The sequence below is a fragment of the Schistocerca serialis genome, chromosome 12, assembly GCF_023864345.2.
Source record: "Schistocerca serialis cubense isolate TAMUIC-IGC-003099 chromosome 12, iqSchSeri2.2, whole genome shotgun sequence".
In the NCBI taxonomy this organism is placed as follows: domain Eukaryota; kingdom Metazoa; phylum Arthropoda; class Insecta; order Orthoptera; family Acrididae; genus Schistocerca; species Schistocerca serialis.
In genome coordinates, this window is record NC_064649.1 from 81925464 (window position 1) to 81945729 (window position 20266).

Consider the following 20266-nt stretch of genomic DNA (forward strand, 5'->3'; position numbering starts at 1 on the left):
GATCTCAGGAGCGCCGTGTTTCCGTGGTTAGCGTGAGAAGCTGTGGAACGAGAGGTCCTTAGTTCAAGTCTTCCCTCGAGTGAAAAGTTTACATTCTTTATTTTTGCAACGTTATGATCTGTCCATTCGTTCAAAAATGGTTCAAATGGCTCTGAGCACTATGGGACTTAACTTCTGAGGTCATCAGTCCCCTAGAACTTAGAACTACTTAAACCTAACTAACCTAAGGACATCACACACATCCATACCCGAGGCAGGATTCGAACCTGCGACCGTAGCGGTCACGCGGTTCCAGACTTTAGCGCCTAGTACTGCTCGGCACCCCGGCCGGCTGTCCGTTCGTTCATTGACGTCTCTGTTCAATGTAGTAAGTTTAGTGTCTGTGTTTTGCGACCTCACCGCAAAACCGTGCGATTAGTAGACGAAAGCACGTGCCTCTCCAATGGGAACCGAAAACATTTGATCGCAAGGTCATAGGTCAACCGATTCCACCTCAGGAAAACACGTATGATATATTCTATACGACACTGGTGACGGCATGTGCGTCACGTGACAGGAATATTTTGTCGACCCACCTAACTTGTACACTTGGCGAATGGGTAAAAAGATTCTTCTACCTTGCCCGATTTAGGCTTTCTTGTGGATGTGATAATCACTCCCGAAAAAGTTTTGAAAACATAAGAGTTTATCACATAAACTGCAACAAATGAATGCAACAGATTCACAGTTTTCCCTGAGCTCTGTCAAAACATATGTTTTTAACGTTTTCAAATTTTTCCGTGTGTAGACCGTCAAATCCTGCATATGTCCAAGCAAATCTGAACATGTCCTGGAATTTTGGAGAGCGAAGTTGATTATGTGTGAGTGCCTGAACTTTGATAGTTGTCTGAAAATAAAAAATTAAACTCTTCACTCGAGGGAAGATTTGTCAAAGAACCTCTCGTTCCGCAGCTGCTCACGCTAACCACGGGACCACGGGCACTCCTGAGCTCACACTACCCTTGATGTTGCTTATGTTCCACATGGACTACTCAGTTTGTATATTTTGCTAATTTTTTTCATAGTTCCACGCAACTTCTTCCTGTTTTCTCGATTGATCTGTGTTCAGTTTTTCAAGGCCTATCCACTGTGCAAACTTACGAGGGCTATCCACAAAGTACATTACGTTTTGGAATTAAAAATAAATAAAGTATTGGAATTTTTTTTGTTATATACAGATGAAAGCCACACTTAAATACTACTTTTCTACATAGTTGCCATTTAAATTAAGGCACTTATCGTAGCGATGGACGAGCTTGGAAATTCCTTCGTCGTAAAATTCGGCCGACTGCGCCTTCAACCACGTGGTTACCCTTTCTTGAAGCTGTGCGTCGTCATCAAAACGCTGCATAGCCAACCACTTCTTCATTGCTGGGAATAAGTGGAAGTCGCTCGGTGCCAGGTCGGGACTGTACGGCGGATGAGGAAACAACTCCCACTTAAAAGATTCGAGAACTTCACGAGTGGCATTTGCCGTGTGGGCCCGGGCGTTGTCGTGAATCAGCAAGATCTTTGAGCCCAACTTTCCCCTGCGCTTGTTTTGTATTGCTCTTCTGAGGTTGTGCAGAGTTTGGCAATACCTTTGAGAGTTTATTGTAGTGCCTCTTTCCAGGAAATCCACAAAAATCACACCTTTTCTGTCCCAAAAGAAGAGGTAACCACGTGGTTGAAGCCGCAGGCGGCCGAATTTTACGACGAAGGAATTTCCAAGCTTTCCCATCGCTACGATAAGTGCCTTAATTTAAATGGCAACTATGTAGAAAAGTAGTATTTAAGTGTGGCTTTCATCTTCTTCTTCTTTCGTTTCACCCTCTTTGGGGTACGCTGGATCAATCATTTCTTTGTGCGTTGTTCTTTTCTTAGGGCCCAGTATTTCTTCATTCTTTCTGATCTTCTTCTCCTCCCTTCTTCCGAGATGAAGGATTTGGACTTTTGTGTGGATTTGTCTTGGAACCTTATGTTTTCATCTTGAGTAATTAATTTAGCAGTTCGATCAATAAGTGAATTTTCTGAAATATTTAATTCCACTAGGTCTTTCTCAGTTTCTTTAAACCAGTTGGGCTTCGTTTTTCGGTTACGGAAGAAGTCAAAGATTTGTTTAGTTAATCTGTTGGAGTTCATTCTGAGAAGATGACCATAAAAATTTATTCTCCTTTTTCGCATAGAATCTGAAAGTTTTTCAATTTTCTTGTAGAGAGTTTCATTTTTAATGTATATAATCTTATTGCTGAATTCATCTGTATATAATAAAAAATTTTCCAATACTTTATTTATTTTTAATTCCAAAACGTAATGCACTTTGTGGATAGCCCTAGTATAACTAAATCTGAGGGGGGTGCGATGGGGAGGTTCCCTTGTAAGCAGATTCTGAAGGATGTAGGTTGCAGTAAGTACTGGGAGATGAAGAAGCTTGCACAGGATAGAGTAGCATGGAGAGCTGCATCAAACCAATCTCAGCACTGAAGACGACAACAAAAATAACAACAACAACAACAACAACAACAACAACAACCCCCATGGTGTTCCCTCCCTGTGGGTGCAGAGGTTACGCTTTTACTGTCTAGGCCTTTTGGACGTATGTCTGTTTGGAACAGGGGAGTGATGACCTCTATGTTTAGCCCCCATGAAACCCCAAACGCAACCAACCCTGAGCGGAGAAAGTCTCCGACGCAGGCGGGAATCGTATCCGGGCCGTTAGGTATGACATTCCGTCGTGCTGAGGTACCAGGGGCGGACTGTGGTGTGGTGTGGTGTGTGGAGCAGCGGGACTCCCCGGCACGGGCCGGGCCACGCCCCGAATTTCGGCGCCGTATCGATCCCAGCAGAGCAGGGCCGCGTGGCGTCGTGCCGTAGTACTACGGCGGTCCGCGGCGCCACGCCACACGGCGCAGCTCGGCACTGGGGGCGCCGCAGTGCCTGGCGGAGGGCATCTGACACCGCCACTACACTGCCGACCGAGCTGTGGCACTCCACTGTAGCGAGACTCACATGGGCACACTGTCACAACCGCTACAATGAGCGCGGTATCGGGACAGGCCGATCGGGCTGCCAAGGACGCCTGCAGAGAGCAGGGTGTGCTCCAGTGTCCAATTTCCTTGCAGTGTGTCATTTCTGAACTCCATAAGAAGTGCTTGGAGTTGTGGGAGGAAGAATGGCTGGCGGTGACGGCCAATACATTGCGGTTGGTTTTAAATAGAGATGGGGCCCCTCCACGTCCGCACCAACGTGGTGACGTCCGCAGCTCGTGGTCGTGCTGTAGCGTTCTTACTTCCCGCGCCCGGGTTCGATTCCCGGTGGGGTCAGGGATTTTCTCTGCCTCGTGATGACTGGGTGTTGTGTGATGTCCTTAGGTTAGTTAGGTTTAAGTAGTTCTAAGTTCTAAGGGACTGATGACCATAGATGTTAAGTCCCATAGTGCTCACAAGGGAACCTCCCCATCGCACCCCCCTCAGATTTAGTTATAAGTTGGCACTGAACACAGATCAGTTGAGAAAACAGGAAGAAGTTGTGTGGAACTGTGAAAAAATAAGCAAAATACACAAACTGAGTAGTCCACGTGTCGCATAGGCAACATCATGGACAAAGTGAGCTCAGGAGCGTCGTGGTCTCGTGGTAGCGTGAGCAGCTGCTGAACGAGAGGTCCTTGGTTCAAAGCTTCCCTCGAGTGAAAATTTTATTTTCTTTATTTTTGTGTAGTTATTATCTGTCCGTTCGTTCATTGACGTCTTTGTTCACTGTAATAAGTTTAGTGTCTGTGTTTTGCGACCGCATCGCAAAACCGTGCGATTAGTAGACGAAAGGACGTGCCTCTCCAATTGGAACCGAAAACATTTGATCGCAAGGTCATAGGTCAACCGATTCCTCCACAGGAAAACACATCTGATATATTCTATACGACACTGGTGACGGCATGTGCGTCACATGACAGGAATATGTTGTCGATCCACCTAACTTGTACTCTTGGCGAATGGGTAAAAAGATTCTTCTACCTTGACCGATTTAGGGTTTCTTTCGGATGTGATAATCACTCCCAAAAAAGTGATGAAAACATAAGAGTTTGTCACATAAACTGAAAATAAAAAATTAAACTTTTCACTCGATGGAAGATTTGAACCAAGTACCTTTCGTTCCGCAGCTGCTCACGTTACCACGAGACCACGGCGTTCCTGCGTTCCTAGTCTCCTTGACGTTGCTTATCTTCCCATGAACTACTCGGTTTGTATATTTTGCTTATTTTTTCATAGTTCCACACAACTTCTTCCTGTTTTCTCAGTTGATCTGTTTTCAGTTTTTCATGGCCTATCCACTGTGCCAACTTATAACTAAATCTGATGGGGGTGCGATGGGGAGGTTCCCTTGTCAGAGCCATTTGAACGTGGTGACCAGTTCTACTGTCACCTTCGTCAACATGTTAGTTATCTAATAAGTGGATCACAGGATGCTGGGCTGTGATGTTGTCCGTGCGTCTGGGTGAGACTACACATCAACACCATCAGGTGATAGATAGTGGACGAAACGCGAATGAGGGTAGCAATTTGAAGAGCAGAGGGGAAAAAAGTGCCAAGGCTCGTGCCGTGGGAAAAAAACCTCTGCGACAGTGCGATGGGTAGTAAGAGCAGTAGTGGCTTACTAGCTGCGATAGTTCATGCAAGGTTGGATTTGTTAGTATTGGTATCATGCATGCACGCGATGGCGATGTATCCCAGTTGCTGCAGCCGCTGCATTCCTGGAACAATCAAGATCTTTATACAGTATTGGGAGATCGGCCATAGATCATCTCACTGTGTGGGGGCTGTGTGGAGCTTGTTTGCATGCAGTTTACGGTACGGCTTCCCTGCATGGTGCCAGTTATTCGGCAGTGTGTTCCAGCTGGATATCCAGTACTGGCGTCTGATTAACAGGGGCTCACCTGTACCGTTGTGTTTGCGTGTGCTTGGCCATAGACGTTAGGTCCTTACAAGTACGTCTTTTGATCTTTTATGTTTCCATCTATGGTTGTGGTCGCCAACGTGGTGACCAGTTCTACTGTCACCTCCCTCAACATGTTAGTTATCTAATAAATGATGAATAACTGAAACCCTCAGCTGCTGACAGGCGTTGATATACCTCGATGTGGACAGCTGAAAATGTGTGCCCCGACCGCGACTCGAACCCGGTATCTCCTGCTTACATGGCAGGCGCTCTATCCATCTGAGCCACCGAGGACACAGATGAATAGCGCGACTGCAGGGACTTACCCTTGCACGCTCCCCGTGTCCTCGGTGGCTCAGATGCATGGAGCGTCTGCCATATGAGCAGGAGATCCCGGGTTCGAGAGCCAGTCGGGGCGCACATTTTCAGCTGGTCCCACTGAGGTATATCGACAACATCTGTCGGCAGCTGAGTGTTTCAATTAATTATTCTAGAGAAGCTGTACTGTCATCAATGGTATCTGTTCTTTCGAGAACAGTTACTATATTCATGCATAGTTAAAGGTTACCCAGCCATTGACCTTCGTCTGTGTAAATGCGCACAGGTTGCCCAAACTCTTACGGGAATCGCCAAAGCGTGCGCGAGTAACGAGTGGATGGACAAATGTCTATTAGGTACATTACATATGTAGAATTGTGGAGAGTTGGGAATGTGAGTCTCACGAGAAGCGTGCAAGGGATAAGTCCCTGCAGTCGCGCTCTTCATCTGTGTCCTCGGTGGCTCAGATGGATAGAGCGTCTGCCATGTAAGCAGGAGATCCCGGGTTCGAGTCCCGGTCGGGGCACACATTTTCAACTGTTCACATCGAGGTATATCAACAACATCTGTCGGCAGCTGAGGGTTTAAGTTAGTCATCATTTATTCCAGGGAAAAGCTGCACTGTCATCAACAGTATTCTGCTCTTTCGAGAACAGTTACTGTCTTCATATATATAGTTATCTGATAGGTGGATCACAGGATGCTGGGCTGTGATGTTATCCGTGCGTCTGGGAAAGACTGCGCGCCGGCCAGAGTGGCCGAGCGGTTCTAGGCGCTTCAGTCCGGAACCGCGCCACTGCTACGATCGCAGGTTCGAATCCTTCCTCGGCCATGGATGTGTGTGATGTCCTTAGGTTTGTTAGGTTTACGTAGTTCTACGTTCTGGGAGACTTATCACCTCAGAAGTTGAGTCCTATACTGCTCAGAGCCATTTGAAACATTTTTAAGACTACGCATTAACACGGTCCATCAGGTGATAGTGGACGAAACGCGAATGAGGGTAGCAATTTGAAGAGCAGAGGGGGAAAAGTGCCAAGGCTCGTGCCGTGGGAAAAAAACTGTGCGACAGTGGGATGGTTGGATTTGTTAGTATGGGTATTATGCACCATTACCGTGGCAAGCGATGGCGATATATCCCAGTTGCTGCAGCCGCTGCATTCCTGAAAGAATCAAGATCGTTATACAGGGAGTTACAAAAAGGTACGGCCAAACTTTCAGGAAACATTCCTCACACACAAATAAAGAAAAGATGTTATGTGGATATGTGTCCGGAAACGCTTACTTTCCATGTTAGAGCTCATTTTAGTTTCGTCAGTATGTACTGTACTTCCTCGATTCACCGCCAGTTGGCCCAATTGAAGGAAGGTAATGTTGACTTCGGTGCTTGTGTTGACATGCGACTCATTGCCCTACAGTACTAGCATCAAGCACATCAGTACGTAGCATCAACAGGTTAGTGTTCATCATGAACGTGGTTTTGCAGTCAGTGCAATGTTTACAAATGCGGAGTTGGCAGATGCCCATTTGATGTATGGATTAGCACGGGGCAATATCCGTGGCGAGGTACGTTAGTATCTAGACAGATTTCCAGAACGAAGGTGTCCCGACAGGAAGACGTTCGAAGCAATAGATCGGAGTCTTAGGGAGCACGGAACATTCCAGCCTATGACTCGCGACTGGGGAAGACCTAGAACGACGAGGACATCTGCAATGGACGAGGCAATTCTTCGTGCAGTTGACGATAACCCTAATGTCAGCGTCAGAGAAGTTGCTGCTGTACAAGGTAACGTTGACCACGTCACTGTATGGTGAGTGCTACGGGAGATCCAGTTGTTTCCGTACCATGTACAGCGTGTGCAGGCACTATCAGCAGCTGATTGGCCTCCACGGGTACACTTCTGCAAATGGTTCATCCAACAATGTGTCAATCCTCATTTCAGTGCAAATGTTCTCTTTACGGATGAGGCTTCATTCCAACGCGATAGAATTGTGCCAGTTATTCGGCAATGTGTTCCAACTGGATATCCAGTAATGGCGTCTGATTAACAGGGGTTCACCTGTACCGTTGTGTTTGCGTGTGCTTGGCCATAGATGTTAGGTCCTTACAAGTATGTCTTTTGGTCTTTTGTGGTTCTATCTATGGTTGTGGTCGTAGTTCCCCAGATTCAGAATAAACGGATTCTGCGAATGTCTGGAGTTTCTGTATAGTCTTGTGGTGAGTTCGTGGATTACCTCCGTGAGAGTCTCAAGTCGGTATTCCCGGTGAAGGCTTGCGTCGCGTGTGTATCGTGGAGCATTGCTTATGTTTTTGAGTACTTAGTTTTGTATGAGCTGCAGACGGCGCAGGCGTGTGGGCGCAGCGTATCCCCAGGAAGTCAACAACTCGACCGTCGCGTCCCTGCTGCCTGTTGCTCAGGCGGGAGGAAGTGGCCCTCACACGTCTTCGGATCGGGCACTGTCCTCTCACACATAGCTTTCTACACTCCTGGAAATGGAAAAAAGAACACATTGACACCGGTGTGTCAGACCCACCATACTTGCTCCGGACACTGCGAGAGGGCTGTACAAGCAATGATCACACGCACGGCACAGCGGACACACCAGGAACCGCGGTGTTGGCCGTCGAATGGCGCTAGCTGCGCAGCATTTGTGCACCGCCGCCGTCAGTGTCAGCCACTTTGCCGTGGCATACGGAGCTCCATCGCAGTCTTTAACACTGGTAGCATGCCGCGACAGCGTGGACGTGAACCGTATGTGCAGTTGACGGACTTTGAGCGAGGGCGTATAGTGGGCATGCGGGAGGCCGGGTGGACGTACCGCCGAATTGCTCAACACGTGGGGCGTGAGGTCTCCACAGTACATCGATGTTGTCGCCAGTGGTCGGCGGAAGGTGCACGTGCCCGTCGACCTGGGACCGGACCGCAGCGACGCACGGATGCACGCCAAGACCGTAGGATCCTACGCAGTGCCGTAGGGGACCGCACCGCCACTTCCCAGCAAATTAGGGACACTGTTGCTCCTGGGATATCGGCGAGGACCGTTCGCAACCGTCTCCATGAAGCTGGGCTACGTTCCCGCACACCGTTAGGCCGTCTTCCGCTCACGCCCCAACATCGTGCAGCCCGCCTCCAGTGGTGTCGCGACAGGTGTGAATGGAGGGACGAATGGAGACGTGTCGTCTTCAGCGATGAGAGTCGCTTCTGCCTTGGTGCCAATGATGGTCGTATGCGTGTTTGGCGCCGTGCAGGTGAGCGCCACAATCAGGACTGCATACGACCGAGGCACACAGGGCCAACACCCGGCATCATGGTGTGGGGAGCGATCTCCTACACTGGCCGTACAGCACTGGTGATCGTCGAGGGGACACTGAATAGTGCACGGTACATCCAAACCATCATCGAACCCATCGTTCTACCATTCCTAGACCGGCAAGGGAACTTGCTGTTCCAACAGGACAATGCACGTCCGCATGTATTCCGTGCCACCCAACGTGCTCTAGAAGGTGTAAGTCAACTACCGTGGCCAGCAAGATCTCCGGATCTGTCCCCCATTGAGCATGTTTGGGACTGGATGAAGCGTCGTCTCACGCGGTCTGCACGTCCAGCACGAACGCTGGTCCAACTGAGGCGCCAGGTGGAAATGGCATGGCAAGCCGTTCCACAGGACTACATCCAGCATCTCTACGATCGTCTCCATGGGAGAATAGCAGCCTGCATTGCTGCGAAAGGTGGATATACACTGTACTAGTGCCGACATTGTGCATGCTCTGTTGCCTGTGTCTATGTGCCTGTGGTTCTGTCAGTGTGATCATGTGATGTATCTGACCCCAGGAATGTGTCAATAAAGTTTCCCCTTCCTGGGACAATGAATTCACGGTGTTCTTATTTCAATTTCCAGGAGTGTATTACGGCGGGGGGAACCCCCGTTTTGTGATGCCTGTGGTCTGCACATCTCTGTCCGGCACATTTTAACAGACTGCATTACATACCGTGATGCACTGGCAGACGCACAAGTTGATGGGGATCTGCCTTCTGTTTTAGCTAATGATGAGTCTTGTGTGTCTCGGGTGTTAAAGTTTTGTGATGTGTTTGGACTCTGATCTAAACTTTTAGGCTGGAGGTTTTAGTGTATTGCACAGTGGTTGGCTCCTCCCTTTATTCCTAGCGGTCACCCAGCCACTTCCATCTGCTTTAGCTCCCTCCATTACTTCCTTCTTGGGTTGTCCACGTTTTACTGCTGGTGGCATGCTTTGTCCCACGCTTCGGTGTGGGTCGGCACATATTTTTCCAAGCTTGTTACCTGTGTTTTACGTTCTGTTTTGTCTTACGGTTCTGAGTATTTTCTTGACACCCGTTTCAATCTGTCACCGAGCAGGCGCTGAAGAGCTTGCCGTCGTGCGCCCATACAACCCTCCTCATCCATCTCTCTTACTCGTGATCGCCACCACCACAAACACCGCTGTCATCACCCATTTCACATCCACTGCTGGATAAAAGCTTTCTCCATTTTTTTTTTTTTTTTTTTTTAATTTGTGCTGTAGCGATGTTACCCGCTCAGTCACGGTTGGCGTCGTCGTGCACTGACACATGGCAGTTGGCAGCACTGACAATCGATACACACTCAGGTGACAAAAGTCGCGGTATAGCAATATGCACACATACAGATCAATTATTCAATATGACAGTCACAATCGCATTATTTATTCTGCCGCCAACCAGTTTCAACCCGCGATGGGGTTATCTTCAGGGCAATTTACTGTCAAGTTATAATATTAAACTACTGGCCAATAAAATTGCTGCACCACGAAGATGACGTGCTACAGACGCGAAATTTAACCAACAGGAAGAAGATGCTGTCATATGCAAATGATTAGGTTTTCAGAGCATTCACACAAGGTTGGCGCCCGTGGCGACACCTACAACGTGCTGACATGAGGAAAGTTTCCAACTGATTTCTCATACACAAACAGCAGTTGACCGGCGTTGCCTGGTGAAACGTTGTTGTGAGGCCTCGTGTAAGGAGGAGAAATGCGTACCATCACGTTTCCGACTTTGATAAAGGCGGGGTTGTAGCCTATAGCGATTGCGGTTTATCGTGTTGCGACATTGCTGCTCGCGTTGGTCGAGATCCAATGACTGTTAGCAGAATATGGAATCGGTGGGTTCAGGAGGCTAATACGGAACGCCGTGCTGGATGCCAACGGCCTCGTATCACTAGCAGTCGAGATGACAGGCATCTTATCCGCGTGGCTGTAACGGATCGTGCAGCTACGTCTCGATCCCCGAGTGAACAGATGGGGACGTTTGCAAGACAACAACCATCTGCACGAACAGTTCGACGACGTTTGCAGCAGCATGGACTATCAACTCGGAGACCACGGTGCGATTACCCTCGACGCTGCATCACAGACGGGAGCGGCTGCGATTGCGTACTCAACGACGAAACTGGGTGTACGAATAGCAAAACCACATATTTTCGGATGAAACCAGGTTCTGTTTACAACATCATGATGGTCCCATCCGTGTTTTGCGACATCGCGGTGAACGCACATTGGAAGCGTGTATTCATCATCGCCATACTGGCGTATCACCCGGCGTCATGGAATGGGTTGCCATTTGGTTACACGTCTCGGTCACCTCTTGTTCGCATTGACGGCACTTCGAACAGTGGACGTTACATTTCAGATGTGTTACGACCTGTGGCTCTACCCTTCATTAGATCCCTGCGAAACCCTCCATTTCAGCAGGATAATGCACGACCGCATGTTGTAGGTCCTGTACGGGCCTTTCTGGATACAGAAAATGTTCGACTGCTGCCGTGGCCAGCACATTCTCCAGATGTCTCACCAATTGAATACGTGTGGTCAATGGTGGCCGAGCAACTGGCTCGTCACAATACGCCAGTCACTAATCTTGATGAACTGTGGAATCGTGTTGAAGCTGCATGGGCAGCTGTACCTGTAGACGCCATCCAAGCTCTGTTTAACTCAGTGCCCAGGCGTATCAAGGCCGTTATTACGGCCAGAGGTGGTTGTTCGGGTACTGAATTCTCAGGATCTATGCACCCAAATTGCGTGAAAATGTAGTCGCATGTCAGTTCTAGTATAATATATTTGTCCAATGAATACTCGTTTATCATCTGCATTTCTTCTTGGTGTAGCAATTTTAATGGGCAGTAGTGTAGTAAGTAATCATGTACGTAATCTACAGGCAATTAGCCAAAGTTACATAAATAAACAGATTTTTATACCCATTTGGTCGGTCGCTGGAGTCGTCACCCTGCCTGTGCACGGTTGGTAACTATGCATGGTTGGTTCTCTGCATGAGCTTAAATAACGACCAACAACACGTGGGCAGACGGTAACGCCCTACAAGGTGAACAACGGTAGTTACATGCTTAAGCAAGAAATCGTAAACTTTAAAGTTTGTTCCAGTTGTAATATAAGACATAATAAATAAGGGTGACGACTCCAGCGACCGACCAAATGGGTATGAAAATCTGTTTACGTATGTAACTTTGATTAATTGCTTGTAGATGACGTACATGGTTACTTACTAATATTATAACTTTACAGTGTAAGTTGCCCTGAAGATGACCCCATCGCGGGTTGAAACCGGTTGGCGGCAGAATGAATAATACAATTGTGACTTTCATTTTGAATAATTGATTGTAAATAAACCAATCTCTGTTATCTCCACACAACTATGTTGTTAAAAATTTGCACATACAGATGACGGCAGTATCGTGTACACGAGGTATACAAGAGCAGTGCATTGGCGGAGCTGCCATCTGTAGTCAGGTGATTCATGTGAAAAGGTTTCCGACGTGACTATGGCTGCACGACTGGAATTAAGACTTTGAAAGCGGAATGGCAGTTGGAGCTAGAGCCACGGGACAGTCCATTTCGGAAATCGTTAGGGATTTCAATATTTCGAGATCCATAGTGTCAATAGTGTGTCGAGAATATCAAGTTTTAGGCATTACCTCTCGCCACGGCCAGCGCATTCGCCGATGGCTTTCGTTTAACGACGGAGAGCTGAGGCGTCTGCCTGGAGTGGTCAGTGCTAAAAGACAAGCAACCCTGCGTTAATAATGTCGTGTGACGAGGGCCTCCCGTCGGGTAGACCGTTCGCCTGGTGCAAGTCTTTTGATTTGACGCCACTTCGGCGACTTGCGCGTCGATGGGGATGAAATGATGATGATTAGGACAACACAACACCCAGTCCCTGAGCGGAGAAAATCTCCGACCCAGGCGGGAATCGAACCCGGGGCCTTAGGATTGACAGTCTGTCGCGCTGACCACTCAGCTACCGGGGTCGGACAACACTGTGTTAAAAAACCATAGAGTTCGATGTGGGGTGGGACGCACGACGAACGTATCCGTTAGGACACTGCGTTGAAATTTGACGTTAAGTGGAGTTAGAATGCAAAATTTTTTCAGATTTTCGGATTTTTATCTCTATATAAAATGTACAATTTTCCGAATAAAATGATATCTATATCACTTATAAAGTTACATGCGAAGTATTTTATTTTATTTTTTAAAATATAATCTACACCAGTTGAAAATGTTAAAATTTTTATGTGCATTACTTCAAGATCTAATAAAATCGTAATTTTTGTATATAGAAGGCTGTTGATTGCTGTGTTATAAAGTTTATGTCAAGAAGAGGATGGGTACCAGGTTGAGGAAGTTGAAACAAGAGACAAGAAATCTTCTGATGGTAAAACCATAAGAGGCAGGCTGACAGACAAAATGATTGATGAACTACAGCAGTATTATGGGATGGCAATTAGAGATAATACTGAGGATTTGTTGAAAATGAAGCAGGCAGTATGGGCTACCTTCTTCCACAGACTGTCAACTGATGAAAAACCAGAACACCACCTTTCCCTCCTGGACCTGAGTCATGGTGCAATTACCGCAATGCCCAGTACTCAAGCAGTTCGTACAGTCATAAACATTCCATCCCAGCAGCAGTCGCGGATGTCATAAAACCTATTTACCGAGACCTGGCAAATCCTGAATTACTGAAGAAGGGTCATGCTGAGACTCAAAATCCCAATGAGTCCTTCAAAAATCTTATGTGGACTCGCTTACCAAAAATTTTTTTGTTTGAAATACACTTAAGTGGTGGGGGCCAGTGATGCTGTTATTGCTTATAATGATGGCAACATTGGTAGGGTGAAAGTGCTGCAGCATATGGGAATTAATCCTGGAGCAAACTGCATCACAGAACGTGATCGGGTGGACAAGGTTCGCATTGATAAAGCAGAGTATGCAGCACAGTTGGCCACTAAGGAGTCGAGAAAGAAGAAAAGAAGAAAAAACTTGGAAAAAGATCAAGAGGATGATATACGGTATGGTGCAGGGTGCTTCTGAGCGACTAAAAATAAAAAATTAAGCGTATATAAGTAAGTTTCTTTTGATACTTTAGAAGCCGTTCCTGAAAATTTACATTTTCTGTTACATTTTTCCCTAAATCTCAGAAATTATTCGAGTAGAGTATTCAAATTTTCAGGGAGTAATAACATACATATACTGAGTCTACTGAACTAAAATAAGAACATAATGTTATGTATAATTAAAATTATTTAGGATAACGTACAGAAAGTACACAAAATGTTAACCGTGGAATTAAAAAATTGTATTTCCGAAACCAGTGGTTGAAATGTAATTATTGTAGTTCAGTAGACTCAGAACATAATGTCTTGTAAAAGTTTCATATCGATGGCTACAGTGGTTCCTAAAATAGAGGGAAGCCAAGTCACTAAATTTAACATTGTCAGGATGGATGCGTATATTCACTTATGGAATTTGTCATTATTAATCCACCCCAATTCAAAAATAACGGCGAAGTGCATAGCTACAACACTAGAAGAAAGGATGATATTCACTATTCTGGAGTAAATCTCACTTTGGCACAGAAAGGGGTGAAGTATGCTGCCACAAAAATTTTTAGTCATTTGCCAAATAGTATTATAAGTCTGACAGATAGCCAACCAACATTTAAAAGCAAATTAAAAGAATTTCTGAATGACAACTCCTTCTACTCAATAGATGAATTCTTAGAGATGAAGTAGTAACTGTAAAAAAAATAATTAATTAATTAATTAATTAATTATTTTGTGTAAAGAAAACTTATGTTAAAATGACACGTTCCACATGATTACGAAATGTCGTAGTCATGATCTATGGAACAAAAATCAATGTATGTTATGTATGTATGTTATGTATGTATGTATGGCGTTGAAACTCCCCCTAATGGGCTATGTCAGCAGACTACCCACGCAAATGCTTTTGCTAAGACAGCGCCTCGCGTGGGCTCGTGACCATACCGGTTGGACCTCAGACGACCGGAAACACCATGGTCTGATCAGATAAGTCCCAGTTTCAGTTGCTAAAAGCTTATGGTAAATTTCGAGTGCGGTGCAGACCCGTCGAACTCACGGGCGCAAGTTGTCAACAAGGCACTGTGCAAACTGGTGGTGGCTCCAAAGTGGTGTGGGCTGTGTTTACATGGAATGGATTGGGTTCTCTGGTCCATCTGAATCCAGACTGGACGTGGTCATGTTCGGCGACGTGGAGACAGTTTGAAGCCATTGATGTTGTTCCCAAGAGGCCGGCCGGTGTGGCCGTGCGGCTAAAGGCGCTTCAGTCTGGAACCGCGTGACCGCTACGGTCGCAGGTTCGAATCCTGCCTCGGGCATGGATGTGTGTGATGTCCTTAGGTTAGTTAGGTTTAATTAGTTCTAAGTTCTAGGCGACTGATGACCTCAGAAGTTGAGTCGCATAGTGCTCAGAGCCATTTGAACCATTTTTTTGTTGTTCCCAAACAACGATGTCATGACTGTGGGCCATAATTGTTGGCGATTCGTTTGAACAACATTCTGGACAGTTTGAGCGAACAGCATTTCCTATGTGTTCTTCCCAATGTAAGTTGTTCGTAATTGTAATTCCTAGGTGTTCAGTTGAATTTATGGGCTTTAGATTTGACTGGTTTATCGTGTAACCGAAATTTAACGGATTTCTTTTAGCACTCATGTGGATGACCTCACACTTTTCATTATCTAGGATCAATTGCCAAATTGCCGCACCATACAGATATCTTCTCTAAATCGTTTCGTAATTTGTTTTGATCTTCTGATGACTTTACTTGATGATAATCGACAGCATCATCTGCAAACAGCCTAAGATGGCTGTTCACATTGTCTCCTAAATCGTTTGTATCAATACGTAACAGCAGAGGGCCTATAACATTACCTTAGGGAACGCCAGAAATCATTTCAATTTTACTCGATGACTTTCCGTCAGTTACTATGAACGAAGACATTAGAGCTAAGAATAAGATGTTACACATATTGATAGAAGGATGAAGGATGTAATAAGCTACGAAAATTATTACCTGATATTAGAACATACTGTCATTATAATATGCAACATAGTCACTGTCCCTTTGGCATCACCATTGGTCCTGCCTTCACGGGAATAAGCTGCGACTTATTAAGCCTCTCCCAGCGGCTTGGACGACCTGCTCTTGCCCGTCGCCCCCCCCCCCCCCCCCCCCCCCGGGAGGAGGTCATTTTATCTAGGCTGCGTATTGGGCACTGCCATTTTAGTTATCATCATTTGACGTTACCCCGCCACATTGTACACCTTGCGCACATGCTTTAACAGTCCGCCACTTACTCACGAGATGCCCATTTCTCAACCGTTTACGTTCCCACATCTGTTTGCCGTCTGATTTATCGGCCGTTTTACACAATGATGCGCGGTCTGTCGACCGCGTTTTACTTTTTGATCCGTCAAAGCAATATGGCGAAAGCCGTTTAATTTTTAGTTTTGGAGCTCTGTTTCTGTGTGGTATCTTATGTAGCCCATTCTCCATATCCCCGTTTCTAGCTGTCGTCTCTTATACCAATCGGGATTGACGTATAGTCGTTTTTTTAACTTGGGTTGGGATGTTGTGGGGGAGGAGACCAGACAGCGAGGTCATCGGTCTCATCGTATTAGGGAAGGACGGGGAAGGAAGTCGGCCGTGCCCTTTCAAAGGAACCATCCCGGCATTTACCCAGAGCGATTTAGGGAAATCAGGGAAAACCTAAATCAGGATGACCGGATGCGGCATTGAACCGTCGTCCTCCCGAATGCGAGTCCAGTGTGCTAACCACTGCGCCACCCCGCTTGGTCGTTTCTTAACTCATATGTGTCTTTGTGTTCTGCTGTTTTGACTTAGGCGCGTATGACCCTAGTTGTTTTTGCGCCCTGAAACAAAACAAACATACTCACTGTATGTAACATTGTTGGTGTTGTTGTGGTCTTCGGTCCTGAGACTGGTTTGATGCAGCTCTCCATGCTACTCTGTCCTGTGCAAGCTTCTTCATCTCCCAGTACCTACTGCAGCCTACATCCTTCTGAATCTGCTTAGTGTATTCATCTCTTGGTCTCCCTCTACGATTTTTACTCTCCACGCTGCACTCCAGTACTAAATTGTTGATCCCTTGATTCCTCAGAACATGTCCTACCAGCCGATCCCTTCTTCTAGTCAAGTTGTGTCACAAACTCCTCTTCTCCCCAATCCTATTCAATACGCCCTCATTAGTTATGTGATCTACCCATCTAATCTTCAGCATTCTTCTGTCGCACCACATTTCGAAAGCTTCTATTCTCTTCTTCTCCAAACCATTTGTCGTCCATGTTTCACTTCCATACATGGCTACCCTCCTTACAAATACTTTCTGAAACGACTTCCTCACAATTAAATCTATACTCGATGTTGACAAATTTCTCTTCTTCAGAAACGCTTTCCTTGCCATTGCCAGTCTACATTTTATGTCCTCTCTACTTCGACCATCATGAGTTCCCCAAATAGCAAAACTCCTTAACTACTTTAAGTGTCTCATTTCCTAATCTAATTCCCTCAGCATCACCCGATTTAATTCGACTACATTCCATTATCCTCGTTTTGATTTTGTTGATGTTCATCTTATACCCTCCTTTCAAGACACTGTCCATTCCGTTCAACTGCTCTTCCAAGTCCTTTGCCGTCTCTGACAGAATTACAATGTCATCGGCGAACCTCAAAGTTTGTATTTCTTCTCCATGGATTTTAATTCCTACTCCGAACTTTTCTTTTGTTTCCTTTACTGCTTGCTCAATATACAGGTTGAATAACATCGGGGATAGGCTACAACCCTGTCTCACTCCCTTCCCAACCACTGCTTCCCTTTCATGCCCCTCGGCTCTTATAACTGCCATGTGGTTCCTGTACAAATTGTAAATAGGCTTTCGCTCCCTGTGTTTTACCCCTTCACCTTCAGAATTTGAAAGAGAGTATTCCAATCAACATTGTCAAAAGCTTTCTCTGAGTCTACAAATCCTAGAAACGTACGTTTGCCTTTCCTTAATCTTTTTTCTAAGATAAGTCGTAGGGTCAGTATTGCCTCACGTGTTCCCACATTTCTACGGAATCGAGACTGATCTTCCCGAAGTCTGCTTCTACCAGTTGTTCCATTCGTCTGTAGAGAATGTAACTTAGTATCCATCCCTATTCGACATCCGTCGGCAGGTTGTTTGGCGGGTTGCCTATCGTCGTGTTGTGGCAGGCGCGTGCCTCCGCTGCAGCGACCGTTGTTGAGCCAATTCCTGCTATTCAGTGCAACCAACCCTTCTTACAGTTTGTAACGTACTGTCAACAGGCAACGTTGCCACTTTACTTCCCTGTTTCAAGCGCCGTGTTAACTGATCTAATCCAAGAGGACAACTGTGGACGACTACAACTAACCAAGAAGTCGTGACTGAGTTATATCTCCAACATTCGTCTGTTTGACGTCAACGGTTCTTGCCCGCTGTTCTACATAGAAATGTTCAACTATTGGACCAAAATATGGAAACATCGCGAGGATGCAGTCTTGAACATAAAGGCGTATGCTAGCCAAGCCTGCAGGTTACGCTGTTTGTTTGACCACGAACGGCCCATGTGCAATGTTCTCAATACGTTAAAAGGTTCGTCCATGAAGAGAACAGTGTTCAGTGTAATTGTGAATGCTTTATGTCGGAGGTAAGTGACTTCGAACGTGGGAAAATTGTTGGTGTTCGTATTATGGGTGTTTGCGTAACCAAGGTGGCGTAAGTGTTTGGTGCTCCAAGAGACGCCGAGTGAAGACTTATACCGCATAGACCCATAGAGGGAAAGCGGAAAAAATTATGCGCTGAATCACAATAAATCCAATAGTGTTTAGCGAAGAGGACATCATCTTCCGTCCAATGATACCCACGTGGGTTCACAGAGCGTAACCATAACGCACGGGTGTTGATCGAAACTTCCGATAGCAGAGCTAGCAGCCTGCCTCTGAATTGCTTCCATGTCTTGGTTTAATCTTGCCTCATGGGGATCCAAAACACTGGTGCAGTCTTCAAGAACGAGTCGCACAAGTGTTGTATACGCAGTCTCCTTCACAGATAAACCATACTTTCCAAAAATTCTCTCAATAAACCGATGTTCAGCATTCGCCTTCTCTGCTACCTACCTTCAGTGCTCGTTCGATTTCATATCACATTCCACGTTACACCCAAATATTTAATCGACGTGACTGTGTTAAATACCACACCATTAATGTTGTATTCTAACTTTATTAGATTGTATTAGGGTTGGAAAAACCGACAGATTAAAATCGATACCGGTATTTTAGTCTGCATGACCGATTCTTTTTGGTATTTTTAGTGTCAGTTACAGCATGGGCTTTTTTTTCATTTTTTGCTGATAAACAGGTACAAAGACCGGCTTATCAGTTTTCCATAGCGGCAGTGCTATAATTTTTGATTTTGACATTAAAGTTTTTTAAAACTAGTAATGTTTATTCGTGAAAGTTCCATTGCTTTGAAATATTGGTTTATTATAGAAAGTGGGAACTGCTATCAGTACTGTTTTAAGAATAAGGCCTGTAGTTAGAAATTAAAACACGCACATAGAGTAAGAGTCGGTACAGAACTACAGACACAGTAATCAACCTGTTCCCATGTGGTGTGACCTATTACATGAGGTGGTAAGCGTGTAGGTGAATGTGCAAGACTTTGCCCCACATCTCGTCTGTATGGTATGTCACTTGTATTGCAGAATGGTGGCAGCATTTCGCAAACTGCAGTAGCAGTGAATGTTCCATTTACTTTAAAAAAATTAAGAATGGGAGGAGGCATAACCGCCGTGTGATTTCACAGAAGGAGAAAACGTCCACAGTGTTCCTTTGAAGAGAAGCTAAATTTTACTGATATACCTGTAATTTTATTGACGTGCGATAATCTTACAACAGGCTCTAGATACCGGCTCCCAGGTTGATTCCATATTCCTCAACTTTCGAAACGTGTTCAACTCATTTTCGCACTGTCGCTTGCTCCAAAAAGTACGCGCTTACCATCTATCCAATGACACATGCGGTTGGATAGAAAGTTTAACTGACAGAGAGCAGTACGTCGTCCTGAATGGGAAGAATTCAACTGAAACAAGCGTAACTTCAGGTGTGCCCCAGGGCAGTGTAGTAAGTCCGCTGCTTTTTACGATTTATATAAACGATCTGGTTGATGGTACTGACAGCGGTATTAGACTGCCGATGATGCTGTAGTCCCTACAGGAAAGTAGTATCACACGAAAGTTGTGAACAAACCAATGAGGATTTGCAGAAAATAAATGCGTGGCGTAATGACTGGCAGTTATCTCTCAATGTTAGTAAGTGTAACCTACTGCGTATAAGTAGGCGAAAATCCCCATTAAAATTGTGGAAAGGGCCAAATAAGGTGTAGGTCAGGTTCACTCAAAATTGTAATTTATTGTAATCTAATAACACCTTTAAACCAAAACAGCAGATAGCCGAACCTTTAGAATTACGAGTTTCGAAAATGCAATTATGTCACGGCTGAAGGCCTCCAAACAAGAAATTTTAAAGCAACAAGATAATTCTCAAGCGGTAAAACGTGCAGTTAAAATTGCAAATAAAATAATTA

The 20266-nt window shown here is 45.6% G+C and overlaps 1 protein-coding gene and 1 non-coding gene across 2 annotated transcripts in view; both read left to right on the forward strand.

Annotated features, from left to right (window-relative positions):
- Positions 1-20266, forward strand: part of LOC126427952 (protogenin A-like) — a 438352-nt gene that overhangs the window by 25633 nt on the left and 392453 nt on the right. The window lies entirely within an intron of this gene.
- On the forward strand, positions 5721-5794 carry Trnat-ugu (transfer RNA threonine (anticodon UGU)). The gene has a single exon. It is a non-coding gene; the product is annotated as a tRNA-Thr (tRNA).